This window comes from Thamnophis elegans, chromosome 6, assembly GCF_009769535.1.
Source record: "Thamnophis elegans isolate rThaEle1 chromosome 6, rThaEle1.pri, whole genome shotgun sequence".
In the NCBI taxonomy this organism is placed as follows: Eukaryota; Metazoa; Chordata; class Lepidosauria; order Squamata; family Colubridae; genus Thamnophis; species Thamnophis elegans.
Genome location: NC_045546.1, coordinates 56,240,776 through 56,257,104, shown reverse-complemented (window position 1 = coordinate 56,257,104; position 16,329 = coordinate 56,240,776). Strand labels below are relative to the sequence as shown.

At 38.6% G+C, this 16,329-nt stretch overlaps 1 protein-coding gene across 2 annotated transcripts in view; it reads right to left on the bottom strand.

Annotated features, from left to right (window-relative positions):
• The window catches only part of PDE9A (phosphodiesterase 9A), a 54,960-nt gene extending 41,123 nt beyond the window's left edge, over positions 1–13,837 (bottom strand). For both annotated transcript variants that reach the window (XM_032220344.1, XM_032220342.1), the window contains exons 1-2: positions 13,768–13,837; positions 1,710–1,764 (exon numbers count right to left, since the gene is read on the bottom strand). The gene's annotated coding sequence lies outside the window, so the exon portion shown is untranslated. The remainder of the gene's footprint in view (positions 1–1,709; positions 1,765–13,767) is intronic.
• Positions 13,838–16,329: the final 2,492 nt, after the last annotated feature.

Below are 16,329 nucleotides of genomic sequence, written 5' to 3'. Positions count from 1 at the left end.
ATTTGTTAAGTGAATCAGTGCAGTTCTTAAATTAGTAACATGATTGTTAAGTGAATCTGGTTTCCCCATTGACTTTGCTTGCCAGAAGGTAGCAAAAAGGGGTCACATGATTCTGGGACACTACAACTGTCATAAATGTGAGTTGATTGTCAAACATCCAAATGTAAACCATGGGACCATGGGGATACTGCAATGGTCATAAGTGTAAAAAATTGTCATAAGTCATTTTTTAGTGCTGTTGTAACTTCTAACGGTCACTAAACTGTTATAAGTCAAGGACTACCTGTACAATGCAACAGGCAAATGTTTCCTTAGCAGCAAATCCCTGTGCATATTTTTGTAGCCTTCAATGTTAATTCATTGTTATCCATTTTCCCACTTCAGACTAGACTTCAGACTAGACTGTCTGATAACTGCAAGGAAAGAATGAAGGATATACAGTATCCTTCCTTCTTTCCTTGCAGTTATATACAGTATATACAATATACATTTCTATTCCTAAACCACCAAAGCATTTTGAAATAACCGTACTTTTCAATCTTGCTAGCTTTCGGATAACAAGTAGGCCAATGTAAAAATTGCCATTCAGTCAATGCCCTCTCTTCCAAACTATGGTAGCTCCTAGAGTAAGAAAACTCCCCTCACTTCTGTCCCATCTCGAAAAGTAAAATATCACTCTGCTAATAGCAATAGCAATAGCAGTTAGACTTATATACCGCTTCATAGGGCTTTCAGCCCTCTCTAAGCGGTTTACAGAGTCAGCATATTGCCCCCAACAACAATCCGGGTCCTCATTTTACCCACCTCAGAAGGATGGAAGGCTGAGTCAACCCTGAGCCGGTGAGATTTGAACAGCCGAACTGCAGAACTGCAGTCAGCTGAAGTAGCCTGCAGTGCTGCATTTAACCACTGCGCCACCTCAGCTCTTCTAATCCTCTCCTCCATATTTCTAATACATGTTGTTGGCATTTCTATATCGATTTATATTCCACTTGTTATAGACAAGCTCAAGGTGGCATAGATCATACTCTCTCCTTCTATTTTCCCTACAACAACAACCCTGTGGGATTGGTTAGGCTGAGGGTGACTTGCCCAGAGCCATCCAGTAAGCTTATGTGGCTGTGGATGGATAAGAATCTGGACCACCCCATTTCTAGATCTGCACCTTTATCACTATAGCACACTCCCTTTTGTTGATCAGTTCAAAAAATCTGAGCTGTTGGTTTGAGGGAAAAGTTTCCTGGCTATCATTTTTTTTTCTTTTTGCATATGACTGAAAACGAATATAATGGCCGGACGTAAGTTCTAGCTAGCAGCCAGGGATTTTTCCACCAGCTACAGCCATGGTAGGGTAGACTCTAATTGTTGGATTGTGAGTGAAATGGGGCAAGTATTCAGGAACACTATACACTCCATACAAGCAGAGAAAATAAAACTTTTAGTTTTTGCAGGAATCTGGAAATTGATTAGAAGATCAGGTTTGCTGATTTGGTTGCCTATGAAATCAACTAGAGAAGCCCCAAGTTCAAGTGAGGACAGGCAAGGTAAGGTAAAAGTTCTTGCAATTCTGGAAATGGCCTTGCCTCCTAGTTCCATGGAGCTCTAAGGATGCAAATTGCAAATCAGCCTCATGGCCAGGGCGGAAGCAGAACCAAAATACTCTATGGGAGCTCTATAATTTTAAAATTATTGTATAGTAAAAGAGTTACCTTGAAAGTTGCTCAACCACCTGCTCCAGCAAATTCTGAAACAATTGTTCTTTCTCTATTAAAAATAAAATATAAAATGGCAAATTATAAGAAAGTTGATATCATGAAAAAAAGAAACCAGTTATATCCCACAATAGAGTCTGACAAATAATGCCTTTTGAAAAGAATATAAGCTTTGCCATCCTCATCTAATTGTTTGTAAAATGAAAGGGATTAAAAATATATTATTCCAGTGTTCCTTTTGTCCTGAGAACTATAATATAACAATGGCCTTTTTACAGTCCTGTTTATACCAGGAACTCACTAGGCCGCAAGAAGCCATTGAATAGAGTGGCAACTCCTTTGTTATGTGGGAGACACAATTTTAGTTTCAGATTCCCTCTCTCCTCCATAGTGACAAAGGAATTTTGCATCGCTGTAACATGGGAACTTCTATTCCATGGAAACTGAAGTTCCCTTGATGAATAATGTCTATGGAGATTCTCAGTCATCCAGGTCATGGTTGTCCCAAAGGTGTTTTTTCAAGAGGCAACTGGTCTTTCTGGTTTTTCTTTGAAGGCGTTTCATTTCTCATCCAAGAAGCTTCTTCAACTCTGAGTTGATGAAGCTTCTTGGATGAGAAGCGAAATGTCTTCAAAGAAAAACCAGAAAGGCCAGTTGCCTCTTGAAAAAATACTTTTGGGACAGTCTTGATGCTTAAGTAGGCACACTCTTGCACTATAGTACATCCATTTTGTCTCAACTTTTCCAGAACCCACTGCAACAAAAATGCCTAAAGAAACAAGGAAATACAAAGCCAAGAGTTAGCATTTTCCTCACTGTTCTCCTGGTGGTAAAAATATTATCCTCAAGTATGTTTATTCACAGAGTAAGACCTTCAAAATAGCTAGTAGCATGGAAAACCCTCTCATAGCGGTGGCATCTTTGTGTAGGATGCCTGCATAAGAAGGCTCGTTTGACGCTTAGTTTTTGATACTATTTTATTATCAAATGCCTTAATTATATTCCCACATCTGAGGTACAGTAGTTACATAATAGAGCCAAATTGATTTATTGTAACTTTCAGATAGCTTTTATTTATCTATAGCAATAGCAATAGCAGTTAGACTTATATACCACTTCATAGGGCTTTCAGCCCTCTCTAAGCGGTTTACAGAGTCAGCATATCACCCCCACAGTCTGGGTCCTCGTTTCACCCACCTCAGAAGGATGGAAGGCTGAGTCAACCTTGAGCCGGTGAGATTTGAACCGCCGAACTGCAGATAACAGTCAGCTGTAGTGGCCTTCAGTACTGCAACCTAACCACTGCGCCACCTCAGCTCTTCCCCTTCAATGTTGCCTGAAGCAGACTGTGTCACCCTTACAGTATTGCACTCTAGTTCTGTAACCATATTTTTCAGAGTATAAGATGTACCTTTTTCCCTCAAAAAAGAGGCTGAAAATCTGGGTGCGTCTGAATAAAGCACTTTTTTGCTCCTGAAACCCTGCCCCTTCACCAAAATGGCCATGAATAGCCTTTAGGAGGCTTTCAGAGTGCTCCTGGGGGCTGGGAAGGGCAGAACTGAGCGAAAAAAGGTTGTTTTTTGCTCAATTTTGCCTCTCCCAGCCCCCTGGAACACTCTCTAAGCCTCCTAAAGGGTATACATGCCCCTTTTTTGGACAAAAATGGGCCATTTTTTGCTCATTTTGGCCCCCCCCCCAGCACTCTAGAAGCCTCCTAAAGGCTATTCACGCCCTTTTTTGGGGGGGGGAACGGGCCGTTTTTGAGAGGTCTGCAGAGTGCAAAAACTTTGTTTTCTTATTACCTTCTGGGATGCATCTCCAACTCCTAGTTTCTGAGATTTTCCTAGTGGTTTTCTCATGTCTGACCATGCTTACTTTTTCAAAATCAGCCAAGATCCCTTACAGGTAGTCTTTAAGTTACAACTACAATTGAGCCCAAAATTTCTGTTGTTAAGTGATACATTTGCTAAGTAAGTTTTGCCCCATTTTATGACCTTTCTTGCCATAGTTGATACACAGAAGTTCTTAAGTTAGTAATACAGTTAAGCGAATCTGGCTTCCTCATTGACTTTGCTTGTCAGAAGGTTGCGAAAGATGATCATATGACCCCTGGGACACTGCAACAGTCATAAATATGAGCTAGTTGCCAAGCATCTGAATTTTGACCATGTGACCATGAGGATGCTCCAAAAGTCAAGTGTGAAAAACAGTTATAAGTCACTTTTTACAGTTATAAGTCACTTTTTCCACTAAATGAACTGTTGTAAGTTGAAGACTGCCTATATATGCTCCCACCTCCTATGTAATGCTAAATAGGTTCAAGACTATGGTTACAATGTTAATTCTATATTTTTACTCAAAGTACTGTATTCCAAACCTCTTCTGTTGCTTATTTCTTCTCTTATGACAGCGGCTTTCTCAAGACTATATCTTCACCATCAGATTATTTTCAAAGCCAACAATTTGTCATGATACCTCTTTTCCACTTGTTTTCTCTGCAGTAAGCCTGCATGTATTCCCTTTAGCAAAATAATTATATTCCACTTGGATTTTGACATTTTTAATAAATAATATTATTCATAGAGTATAGGTTGCTATTTCATGGCTGCTATTTATTAGTGAAATGATAGAACTGATTTTTACTAGTCATTTAACTGTTTTTTTCCATAGGAGAAATAAAACTGAACTTGGAACAAGTTGTTATATCCTTATATATTGCCTGAATTCAACGGAGCAAAACACTATCAAGTAATCATAACTACCTTGTAAATTATAGCTTATAATAGTTATCCTATGTATTCCTTCAGAAATTGTGGTTGCTCCATCACTGGAAGCTTTTAAGAAGAGACTGGACAGCCACTTGTCTGGAATGGTATAGGTCTTCTGCTTGAGTAGAAGACCTCCAAGGTCCCTTCCAACTCTGTTATTCTGCTATTAATTATTTTGGATGGTTATACCATGACCCTCTGATAATTCTGGAGAAAAATCTGCTCTAATATGCCAGGATGCTGATATTCTCCAGTTCGCCCAATATAATTATGCCCACACTGGCAATTTATTGTATACATTCCCTCCGCTTGATTTTAAGTTTGCAAAATATAATTGCATTAGAAGTTAGCAGTCATTCTGTCTTGTCCACCATTCCAAATCTGACACTGACAATTCACCCTCCCCGACAGCAGGATTTAACCCATTATTTGATAGGGGATTGACTCTGTTCTTTACAAAGACAGTATAGCCAATAAAGTTATTCTCCTATGCACGATTTACTACATGGTAAGTGAGTCTGTTCTGTTCCTGTAGATCATCAGTAGAAAAAGTTATTTCTTCTAAAGACGATTGACTCTTCCTCTTACATCTCATTTTGTAGAATCTAATTGGAATATTACTCTAGAACTGATATGGAAGGATGATTCCATATCTGTTGTTGTGTGGGCCCTCTTATTCCTTAAACAATCTTGAAAATGATATTTCATCTATTTATCTTTATGTGATAGAAATTGCAAGGAACACAATGAAGCCCAATGCAACTATCACTGTTTAGGTTTTTGAAGTTATTGCCACAATGTTCAAATACACAGATTTTGCTGGTAGCAGTGATGTGCGGTGAGGTTCACAGCCGGTGAGGCAAGCGGGCAAAAGCCTCCCTATGTCTACCAGCACCAGCCGCCCCCGAAGCCCCGACACGTCCCGCTGTATGGCCAGTACGGCGGCAGGCACTTTAAAGTGCCGGCGCGCCTGTCCGCCCCTGAAGCCCTGACATGTCCTGCTTTATGGCCAGAAGGCGTGGCAGCACTTTAAAGTGCATGCCGCCACACTGGCCATACAGGCGGACCAGCTGTATGGCCGGGAGCCGGTGTGTCCCGCTCTATGGCGCGGTGTGGCGGCATGGCTTTAAAAAATAAAAAATAAAGTGCCAGCCCGTGCGCCAGCAGAGGCGGGTAAAACACACACACACACACACACATACACACAAATTACTTATAATAATGCAAATTAGAAATTACAATTACTTACAAATTACAATAATTTTGAATTCCTCCCTCCGACCTAGGACCCACATACCTTTTCCAGCTGTGTCACAGAGGATTTCAACTCTCCTCTTGTCTGCCATGACGAAAATGTAAAAATGTAAAAAGAAAAAGGCAAAAGCTGCTGCTGCCAGAGCCTCCAATGGATGACTCTGCTTAACTGTTTAAAAAAAAGCCTCTAAAAAAGTGCCCTCTGCAGGAGGAGGCGAGAGAACCACGTGCCTCCTTTGCATAAGGAATTTTTCACCTTTTAACCCTTGCTTAACTCTGCTCAAGTGATCATAAAGATAGAGTAAAGGAGACACATGGTTCTCTTGCCTCCTCCTGCAGTTAAGCACTAAGCTGAGTCATCCACTGTGACTCTGGCAGCAACTACCTCAGCCTTTTTCCTTTTAAATTTCTTTTTCTTTTTCATGATGACAATGGTGAGGCCCTGCCTCCCCTGCCTCACCTGACTGCACGTCCCTGGCTGATAGTGTTAAAAATTTCCAATACAGCTACTTTTGTGTAACTACCTTAAAAAGTTATATGGCTAAAAGAGTTTGATGCAGCATTTTAACCTATATAAATCCTTTAAAAGAAGTATATATATATTTAGATAGAATGAGGGTATCTGGAGATGGTGATGGGACCTCCAATTGAGGTGCTGCTTTTTTAAAAATAGTTTTACGAATTATGATTTTATACTTAATTTTATTGTTGTGAACTGCTCGGAGTTATGTTTAAGATGGGTGGCTATACAAATATTTTAAATACCTAAATAAATACACAAAATAAATTTATTGAAATCTGCCCAAAAGACAATCTGGCTCTATTTATCTACCCAGCATTAGTTGAAACTACATAAAATCCAGGTTTATTCCTAAAGTGGAGAAAAGCAGTATACTTGGTTTCTGATATACTACGGTATACAAAAGTTCAGAGTATTTCTGAACCCTGCAATAATACAAACTGAACTTTATTTAATTGTTGCATGTTGAAGTGATATTTCAGAATCTTTTATACATTCTCTCATTTATCAGGGTTTGAGAAATCAAGAAAAGTCATAGACCAAAGGTGTTAATAAACTGTCTCTCAATAGTGGCTTGCCAGATGATCTGGGAAACTAACAGAAATTGCTGGTCAATTATTTAGTGGTAAAAATAAAATCTGGTTTCTACATATTGTTCACAGATGAATAAACACTCCCTCAAGTTAAACTCACTTCCTGGTGATTTAATAGACACATTCATGATTTATCACTGCCATTTTAAACAATCTTCTCTCCAGTTTCCTAATCTAGCCTACAGCTCTGTAATTCTAATTGTTTTTTCTTTTTCTTTTTAATGAAAATGTGGCATATGCTATAAAACAATTCAATCTGTAATGTTAACAGTCATAGTGCATGAATTTAATGTAAAGACAAAATTATATGAGCATTGCTTTTAAATGCTAGAATTGAATACAAGGTCCTTAAATAAAGACAAAATGAATAGCCATCCATTTGTGTATTTCATAAATATATGTGTTTTAGAATTTCTGCAAGTTGAAAGCCCTTAAAACATAACACCTTCAGATTAATCAAATTATGGATCAGTACTGATATACACAAATTATCTTTAGTAACGTATTTTAAAAAGTTACTATTTTAAATGACTATAATATTTAGACTTACTATCATGAAGCAAGAAATATTATTATGCAGAATTTTTTAAAATTAATAAATAACGAAATGCTTCCATGAGGAGTTAAACTTATTGAAAACACATTCAAGATTATGTGCTTTAAAACATGTGTTTCATTCAAACGGATTTTCTGATATATATACTGCATATATAAAATATAGTATATTATTATCCTATTTTTGAAAAGATTCATCTGTGTTGATGGATGTGAATAATCATACAAAGTTTTAAGCTAAAGCAAAGCTTCAAAACAGATTCATCCTGTGGAAGAGATTTGTTATTTACTGCATTTCAATAAAGCAAACAAAATTATAAGCAGCACAATTAGCCAAGCAAATAGCTTTCATCTATTCAAAAAGAAAGAAAGCAGTTCTGTCTTTTGTTAGAAATCCAAGAACGAAAACAGAACAAGAAGTGTTTTCAATTAAAAGTAGCATAAAAAATTTCTTTCTGCTTACCGTCCACCAGACAATATAAAAGACCAGACCAAGAATAAATTGTGTATCCCACATTCTCTGCCTCCCAATATTTGGCACTAGCTGATGCTTACATGAGCATGACAAAGTCCTATAAAAACAATCCAGTTTTTTTAAAAAGGGAGGGGGAATCCTTGCCCTAGATATTGTACTTTCCATCCCTCATTTTCTAAATTTACGTGCAAAGTTTAAAGTTATTTATCCACAGGCTACATACATTGAATTAAATGAGAGTTACTCCTAGGTAAATATATGTAGCCTTAGTCCTAGGACATTCTAATGCAGGGAACAGTCAACTGCAGACTGATGTTTATAGATGTAATAAAACAGTGAAGACGTATGTTTTTATAACCCAACAGCATAGTAAAGATATACAGCTAGCAGTTCCTCTTGCCTTAAAGAGACAAAGGTCTCTTTTCCTGAATCCACATTAACTATTTATGTAATTCCAGGGTCTTATATCAGTAACTATGAAACAGGGAACAATTTCAACTACTGAAATTTTCAAGGTGTTTTACAAACTTGTCCACAACTGTTTGAAGACTTCTAGGTACTACCAAGCTTTTCTCTTCTTTTTCCCATGTGGAGTTCCCATGTAACCTTCAAGAAGAATTCAGTAGGTGAAGATTTCCTCATTACTGCCTGCTGTGATTTCACCATTGTAAGTCTCCTATTAAACTTACAGAACCTTTGCCATAAAAAGTTGGCAACTTAAATAAAGGAAGGTATCATTTTTCTCCCAACTCAAAGCTGGAAAATTTGCTGTGATTTATTAAAAAAAACCCATAGTAGGAGACATATGATTGAAATCCAGAATGTCGAAATTCAGGTCAATATGCTTGTATTTTTCCTATTCCACCTCTCCACCTTCATGTTATTTTTCATGCTGTAAAAGATGCCGTAAGAAGTTGAGGAGAGGAAGAAAGGCCTCTACTTTTTTACCATACTTTCCAGCCAATAGCCAAACAACTGTAGGCTGTGCAGTTTGTTTGATGCTTTGATTTACTCTGCTTTTCAATCTGTAAGAATGTCAGAATTTTAATTGCTACAGTGATTCCATCCATTTGATATATGTTTAGAGGCTCCTCTCTATTGGGGGCAGGTTAAAATTAAAAAGGGGAAAATTCAATCTTTTCTTGCTCATTACTTTTTTGAGAAGCAGAGATCAAGTCATCTAGTGGCTGATCGGATTTTTGCAATACCTTGGTATTAATGTGTTTCCATATAAGCACACCAGTCCACGTACATAATCCCCCTCCCCCTTGAACATTGTTTGACTTGATTTTCTGTATATCAATGTTGTGGCAGTGGAGGGAGGGAAGAAAAAAAGTTGCTTCTATGTTTTATCAAGCTCCTGTATCACAAATATTGTACAGTGGCCCTACCTTTTTCTCTGTGGTGTTATTAAATTGTAAAGACAAAATACAGGTAGTCCTTGACAGTTTGTTTAGTGACCATTCAAAGTTACAATGGCACTGATTTATGATCATTTTTCACAGTTACGATCTTTGCAGCATCCCTATGATATGATCAAAATTCAGATGTTTGGCAACTGGTTCATATTTATGACCACTGCTGTGTCCCAAGGTCATGTAAACACTTTTTGTGACCTTCTGACAAGCAAAGTCATTTGGGAAGCCAGATTCACTTAACAACCGGGTTACTAATTTATCAACTGCAGTGATTCACTTAATAACTGTGGGCAAGAAAGATTGTAAAATGGGGAAAGCAAATGTCTCACTTAACAACATAAATTTTGGGCTCAATTGTGGTTGAGTTCTATATAGGACTACCCGAATATAACTACCTGTATAGAAGCAATGGTGGGAAATATTGAGGTGGTTACAAATGGGAGATACTGATGTCTGGGACTCATTAATAAGGAAGAGTGTTGCAGTTCTCTCCAGAAGGGCTTATGTAACTGTGAACATTTAGAAAAGCATATATCGCAAGGATAGTGGATAGAGGATATTCACTGTATTGTGTTTCTAGATAATGCTTTTATTCTAGAGTCAGCTTGATGGAACATAATTAATCCATCAACTAATATATTTCCAGATAACAGCATGATCAGAAAGTAGGTGAACATGTACCATATCCTGTATGAATAAAATTGGGATGGTGAGATGCATTACAGTACTTCAAAAATTCCAAGCAGAGGCATTTCCTCATGTTATTTTAAGAAAAGTCATTGTGATCCTTAGGAATTTTGGAGACGGGTTCAGAAAAACAATGTCAGTCTCCCTCAGTTGGTGACTTCTAGATGTGTTGGGAATTTCCAACAAATATGTGAATTCTATTCTCTGGAAAAAAATTGAACAGTGAATTCATTTTTGAAGAAAGGAAGGAAGGAAGGAAGGAAGGATGGATGGATCTGTCTTTACTGAAAATATATCAGCACGAAAAATAATTTTCTCTAGATAAAAAGATTCTAGGTATAAGCATAAAGTAATTGTCCTTTCATAAAGGTCAGTGGTGGGTTGTTTACTACTGGTTCTGTGGGCGTGGCTTGGGGAGCATGGCTATGTAGTCATGTGACTGGTTGGGCATGGCCAGGTTGTCATATGACTGGTTGGGCATGGCCAGGTTGTCAAGTGACTGGGTGGGCGTAGCCAATTTAGCAGTCCATTGAACAATACACAGCAGCTCCCATTTCTATTCTTTTTAATACTGGATGAAGTTTTTGCTCTAGGTTTTTTTTCACTAGTGGGGAGAGGTTGGCAATGCCTGGGGATTTTTGGGAATTTGTCCTCTGTGTTAGAGGCATCAAAATAGCCAAGATGATATAAGGTTTCCTGCTGGAGCAGGGTTGGACCAGTTGACCACTGAGGTCCCTTCCAGCCCTGGATTGCTGTGCTATTTCAAAGCATCCTCTGAAGCTGTGTCTAGTGCCAGGTTTGTGGTCCTTTTTCTCCTTTTTCCTTTCCTCCCTCCCTCCATATCTCATTCATTTTTCCTTCCCTTCCCTCTTTCTCACTCTTTCTTTCTTTCTTTCTTCCTTCCTTCCTTCTTTCTCTCTCTCCTTCCTTTCTTTCTCCCTTCCATCCCTCTTTTTCTTTCTTTCTTTTTCTGTCTCCCTTCCTTCGCTTTCTTTCTTTCTTCCTTCCTTCCATCTTTCTCCCTTCCCTTCCTCCTTCTTTCTTTCTCTCCTTTCTTTCTTTTTCTCTTTTTCTCTTTCTTTCTTTCATTTTCTCCCTTCCCTCCCTCCCTTCCTGTGACGAATCCCAGAAGGTCTTTGGTAGGAGGAAGAAAGTCAGATTTTTGAAATGGAGAACATGCCCGTTGATCATCTGGCATTCTTAGAGCTCCACTATTGATTAAGTTAGCCTGTGCAAGGATAGCTAGCAGCACTTTCAATAAGCTCTCAACTCAAGCTCAGTGCACTTGGGGATCCCCAAACAGTGAGGATTTCTTTCTTTCTCTCCCTTGAAGGCCCCCTGCAGCGTGGTTTTGCTCCCAGGGGGCTGCAGGGAGACTAGCTAGGCACTCCCCATGTTTTGGGCCCAGCAGGCCTCCCTGAAGCCCCCCGGGAGCCAAAACGGGATGTGTGGGGACTCATGGTGGTGGTGGGGGGCACAGCAAGCTCCAGGGAGGGGGGGGCTCATGCAACTTAGGCAGCTCAGTTGGGGCACAGGGCAAGCACCATGTGAGAACTGGGAAGGCAGCTTAGGCAGGCAAGCAGCTCCAGGAGGTGAGGAGTGACTGGGCAAGGTGGGTGGGCGGGGTGAGTGAGTGGCAACTGGGTTTGGGGTCATGGCCAGTCTGCTGTCCCTACCGGTTTGGTGACCCAGGGCCAATTTCCACTACCAACTCGCCCAAACCGGTGCGAACTGGTAGGAACCCACCTCTGATAAAGGTGTCGGTTAACTTTGTAGGAAAAATTAGCTTTAAAATGTACTGAAAGTCAGTGCATCTGCTGCAAAGGATATAAAACTGCCTGCTATATTCTGAATTTTCACTAGACTTTTCCAAAGACAACCCATAGAGTGCCTGACTACAAATCTTCCTTAGAGTGATTAAGGTATTCTTATATATGTAGATGTGAAAATATCTTTGGTAATCTTGTTGCACTTACTAACTTTCCTAATAACAATCCACTGGCAGCAAACAGTAATTTTCCATGTATAATTTCCACTAGGGAAAGTGGATGTTTTTATGACCTTTTGGTTCAGTGAGAATTTATGACCAACTATGATAGTGTTCAAAGCATTATTAGAGAGAACAAGCAATGATCTTGTTAGGCAGTCCCTTGTACAAAAGTAACATACTGTGCCAAAATAACTTTAGGCCATTCTTTGGACTATCCCATTCACTATGTCCTGAAGGAGATGACAAACAACACATAGCTTCCATGCAAACCTTTTCTCTATTTCTGCTCACTCAAACATGCACCCATGACTTCCCCATGGTTGGGGGACCACAGTTGTAGGTTTTTTTCTCCCCATAAAATATCAAGATTTAAGTAATTCAAAAGTAATGTACTTTTGTTTGTAATAGTGGCAAATATCCATAGCTCAGGTGTGGGATGAGTGTGGAGATTTGTTCTCTGAGCTTGTGGGTTGGTTTCTGAATGTTTTGTTACCGGTCTAGGTAACATATTCAGCAGAATTTAGGGGATGTCAATGTTAGTGTTCTTCTGCTTATAAGGTCAGTAGGTCTTGTGATGGGGAAGTCACATCAGGTGTAGGGTCATGTCAGGCGAGGGTCACGTCAGGCGAGGGTCTTGTGATTGGGAGATCATGTCAGGTGAGGATCATTAGGTGAAGTGCTTGTTGTGTGGGTATGTGAGTTGGTTGAGGGATTGTTTTTTGTTGTAGTTGTTTTCAAACCTGGGGATGGAAACCGGATTCTTCCCCTCACCCTTCAATATCCTTGAGAAAAATACAGAAATTACTTATAGGTAACAGCTGCAGGGTAAAACCCAGGTTTTCCTTCTGGCTGCCTTGGATTTAGTCACTCTTGATCTGTTTGCTGTGCACTCTGCAAGGTCCCTAGCCTGACGACAATGGGAGCCCTTTCCAGGATGAATACATGATATTCCACAGGGGCTCATGCTGTGGATGCAACACCTGCAGTGTGGGAACAAAGAAGTTCATTTGACCTCTTTTGCTTAAGTCATATTATCTCAACCCTCAGATTTGGCCAGGAAACCAGTGGATGCGAATGCAACAAACTAAAGTCTATCGTGCTGTTCATGAATGCAGGCTGTTACAATCAGAACAGGAGCTATATAAAAACATGAGAATTTATTCCTGCCTCTTATAGCACGTTTTAATTCCCTGCATTTAATTTGTTTTAAAAGGTTAAGTGAAATTACTTTTGGGGGGGGGGGGAGCACTTAAGGCAGAAAATATCTTGTTAGATAACTTGCCGTGGTCTCCTCCCTCTGCACCCAAATTTGTCATGCCAAAATGCCAGGAAAGGTCACAACAAAGGAAATATATCATGAAAAATCATTGTATTCTTGAATTGTCTTACATGAGTCAATAGGACAGTGTTCTGGATAAATATCAGAAAGAAAAAAATATATGTCCCTATTTCATTTTCCATATTTATGCCCTGTAGTGGTAGATTCCTGTGCTAAGGGTGATCGGCTAGAGAGTAAGATCAGTCGGGGTTTGGATTTTTTGTTTTTCTTTTATAGTGTTTGGAAAGGAAATCTTGCCAAGTGTTATCTTTTGCAAAAATAAGACAACTGCTGCTGAAATGCCCTTTTTAAAACAATTTCTCAAGCAGAAATTTGCAGTCTTAGGGCTGTTTAATTTCATAAGGGCCTCGGACTAATTTCTAGATATCTGTGTCAGAGCTCAAATCAAACAAAGCAATTGTTTGAAAAGAAGGTGAAAAGGTAAAGATAATCAGATAAGTAGATATTTTCACTGACCTGTTGAAGTCTAGCCCAAAGCGATTGTTTCATCTTTGACAATTAGCAGCAGGCATGTGGTAAGTATTGGGTAGCAGCAGGACTAGAAGTCAGCAATACTTTATCTTCTTCCACTTCTCCTTCTCCCTTCCCAAGGAAGTGAGATAATTCAGATGTTCCCACCCACATGTAAAATGCTTATCATTTGAAAGACAGAGCCAGATTCAGAACACTGATACTGAATGTGGAGCCACAAAAAGCTTAGGGCATTTAGAAGTTATTTAGATATACAACTTCAGCTATTGTCAGCATGAATGTTTATAAATAAGACACAATTAGTATCCCATGATGTCCCTTCAAAGGAAACTGAACCAAGGACATGCTGGAACATTTGAATCTTTTCCTCCAGTTAGAGAACTGCACATTAACAATATTTGCTTGAAACCTTCCTGAAGTGCTGGCTGAACTAATCTCAACTAATCTTGGAACTGGCTCAAGTACTTATTTTTCATGAATTCTAGGGGGGGAAACCCTCATCTATTCTCTCAAGAGCTCTCTCTTCACTAAGGGTGTTGATAGTCATATAAGTAGTGCTCCGTGGGTAGCTATATTGTTATAATAAATTGTCCCAGGAAAGCATAATATCTCAGCACTAGATATCTAAAAATTCAAAAGCCCTCTTTTGGCCCCAAAACATCTGGGAACAAAAGAGTAATTTAAATCTGGAAGCAAGCAATGGCCCCAAGGTCCATCAGTAGAAGTCATGGGGAAGAATCACATAATTAGATGACTTAGCCATCCAGCAAAAGGCAATATGGCAAGGTGATTTGCCCAGACAGCAATCAACAAAAGTTTAATTAAGAATAAAGGATTCCTATCAGTGTCAATTTTACAGCAACAATCAGGAAATAAGCCAGGAAACAATTCTTGATATACCCCCCCCCCCCCAGCAGCACAGCTGTGATTACACTCAGGCCTTTCTAGGCCAAAGCATTAGGAAAAAGGGTTTGCTGCCAGAATAACACTTTTTAAAAAAAAAACTAAGAACTATGTCACTATATAATTAAACAACATAGTCTTGGTGGCACATTATAAATTTGGCATAAAAGTGATAGGACATAGCCTTAATATTCAGCAAACCCCTTGGGATTCTTCTGAAGTGGTATTTACCAACTGGATAAATTGGCTTATATCTTATATGAACTTCATCCTAGGGCAGCTGTATAATCTGTGCTGATTGAACATTCTTAGTCATGTCCCTGGAGATCACTTGTCTTTTGTTTTGTTTCTGACAGTAACTTGAGAACTTTACATCCATCTCTAACTACCTTGTATCATGAGTGTTTAAACATTTGCCTAAGGAGAAAGAATCAGTCTATACTTTTGAGCTGATCAGATGTAGAAAAAGCAAATAATGAGACAGTAAGTCTGATATCTACAAGTGTATTTTGCTATTGAATGGGCACTTTTATTCCAGTTAGAATTCTTAATCCTTTTTTAGTCGGTTCACTTTCAGTTTTATATAAAAATATTTTTTCCAACAAACCTTTTGGAAGAGATGCAAATGTTGTGAGAAAATCATATTTTTATGTATTCCTTGTAATAATCTCTTATTGTGTAATAAATTGTATTAATCTCTTCAGCAGCCTACATTTTTCTGGTTTTCCAGAAATTCCAAGGAAAGGCAAAATGAAGGAACTCCTCTTCCCAAGAAATTATAGCAGCAGCAGCAGCGTTACTGGCTGACTGTTTTTGTGAGCAATTATTTGAGAATTTCTCCTTTCTTTGAATTTTCAAACAAGTATTTCATACTTGGTTTCAAAATATAGAGTGACAACTAATTTCTGTTCATATAATGTCTCTTTTTTCTGTCATTCCCATGGGAAGACTCACTGATTCATCTCAAACTCCAGTAACAGACTGCAATAAATTTTGGAGAGACGCAGAAAGCTACAGAGAATAGAGAGAATTTATTCTACTGGTAGATATGTCATAAGTAGCTGAACCTTGTAGGCAGTTGTAAAATGAACAAGAATGTAAACAATAAGTTACTTATTATTGATTCACTTTGCAAGTAATTTGTACTTTTTCAGGTTTTAACAGAATAATGGGCTTGCTTTAATGTATGATCATACCAGATGTAAGTACATTAGAATTTAAGTGTTGGCAAACAAGTATATCAAATAGATGAAAATAATACTGAAACTGTAAAATGATATCTCCTATGGGACAGTTGCGCTACTTTAAGAGTGGGTCTATCTTATAAAAATTAGTGAGCTTAAAATGCCCAGGCATCCAAGAAGCGAAATGTCTTAAAAGAAAAATCAGAAAGTCCAGTTGCCTTTTGAAAAACCACCTTTGGGACAACCATGACCTGGATGACTAAGAATCTCCATAGATGCCCAGTAAATTTATTTTCAATTCTGACTTAAGTATTGTATTAGTGCAATTCAAATATTTCAATACAGGTTTTCAACCTTGAAAAAAGTTATAAAATTATTTCAGTTCAAAATATAATTTACCTGTTTGCTGTCCAGTGGTCATAGGTATTACTTTGTAAGGAGTCCTACAAGAAGGGGGGGA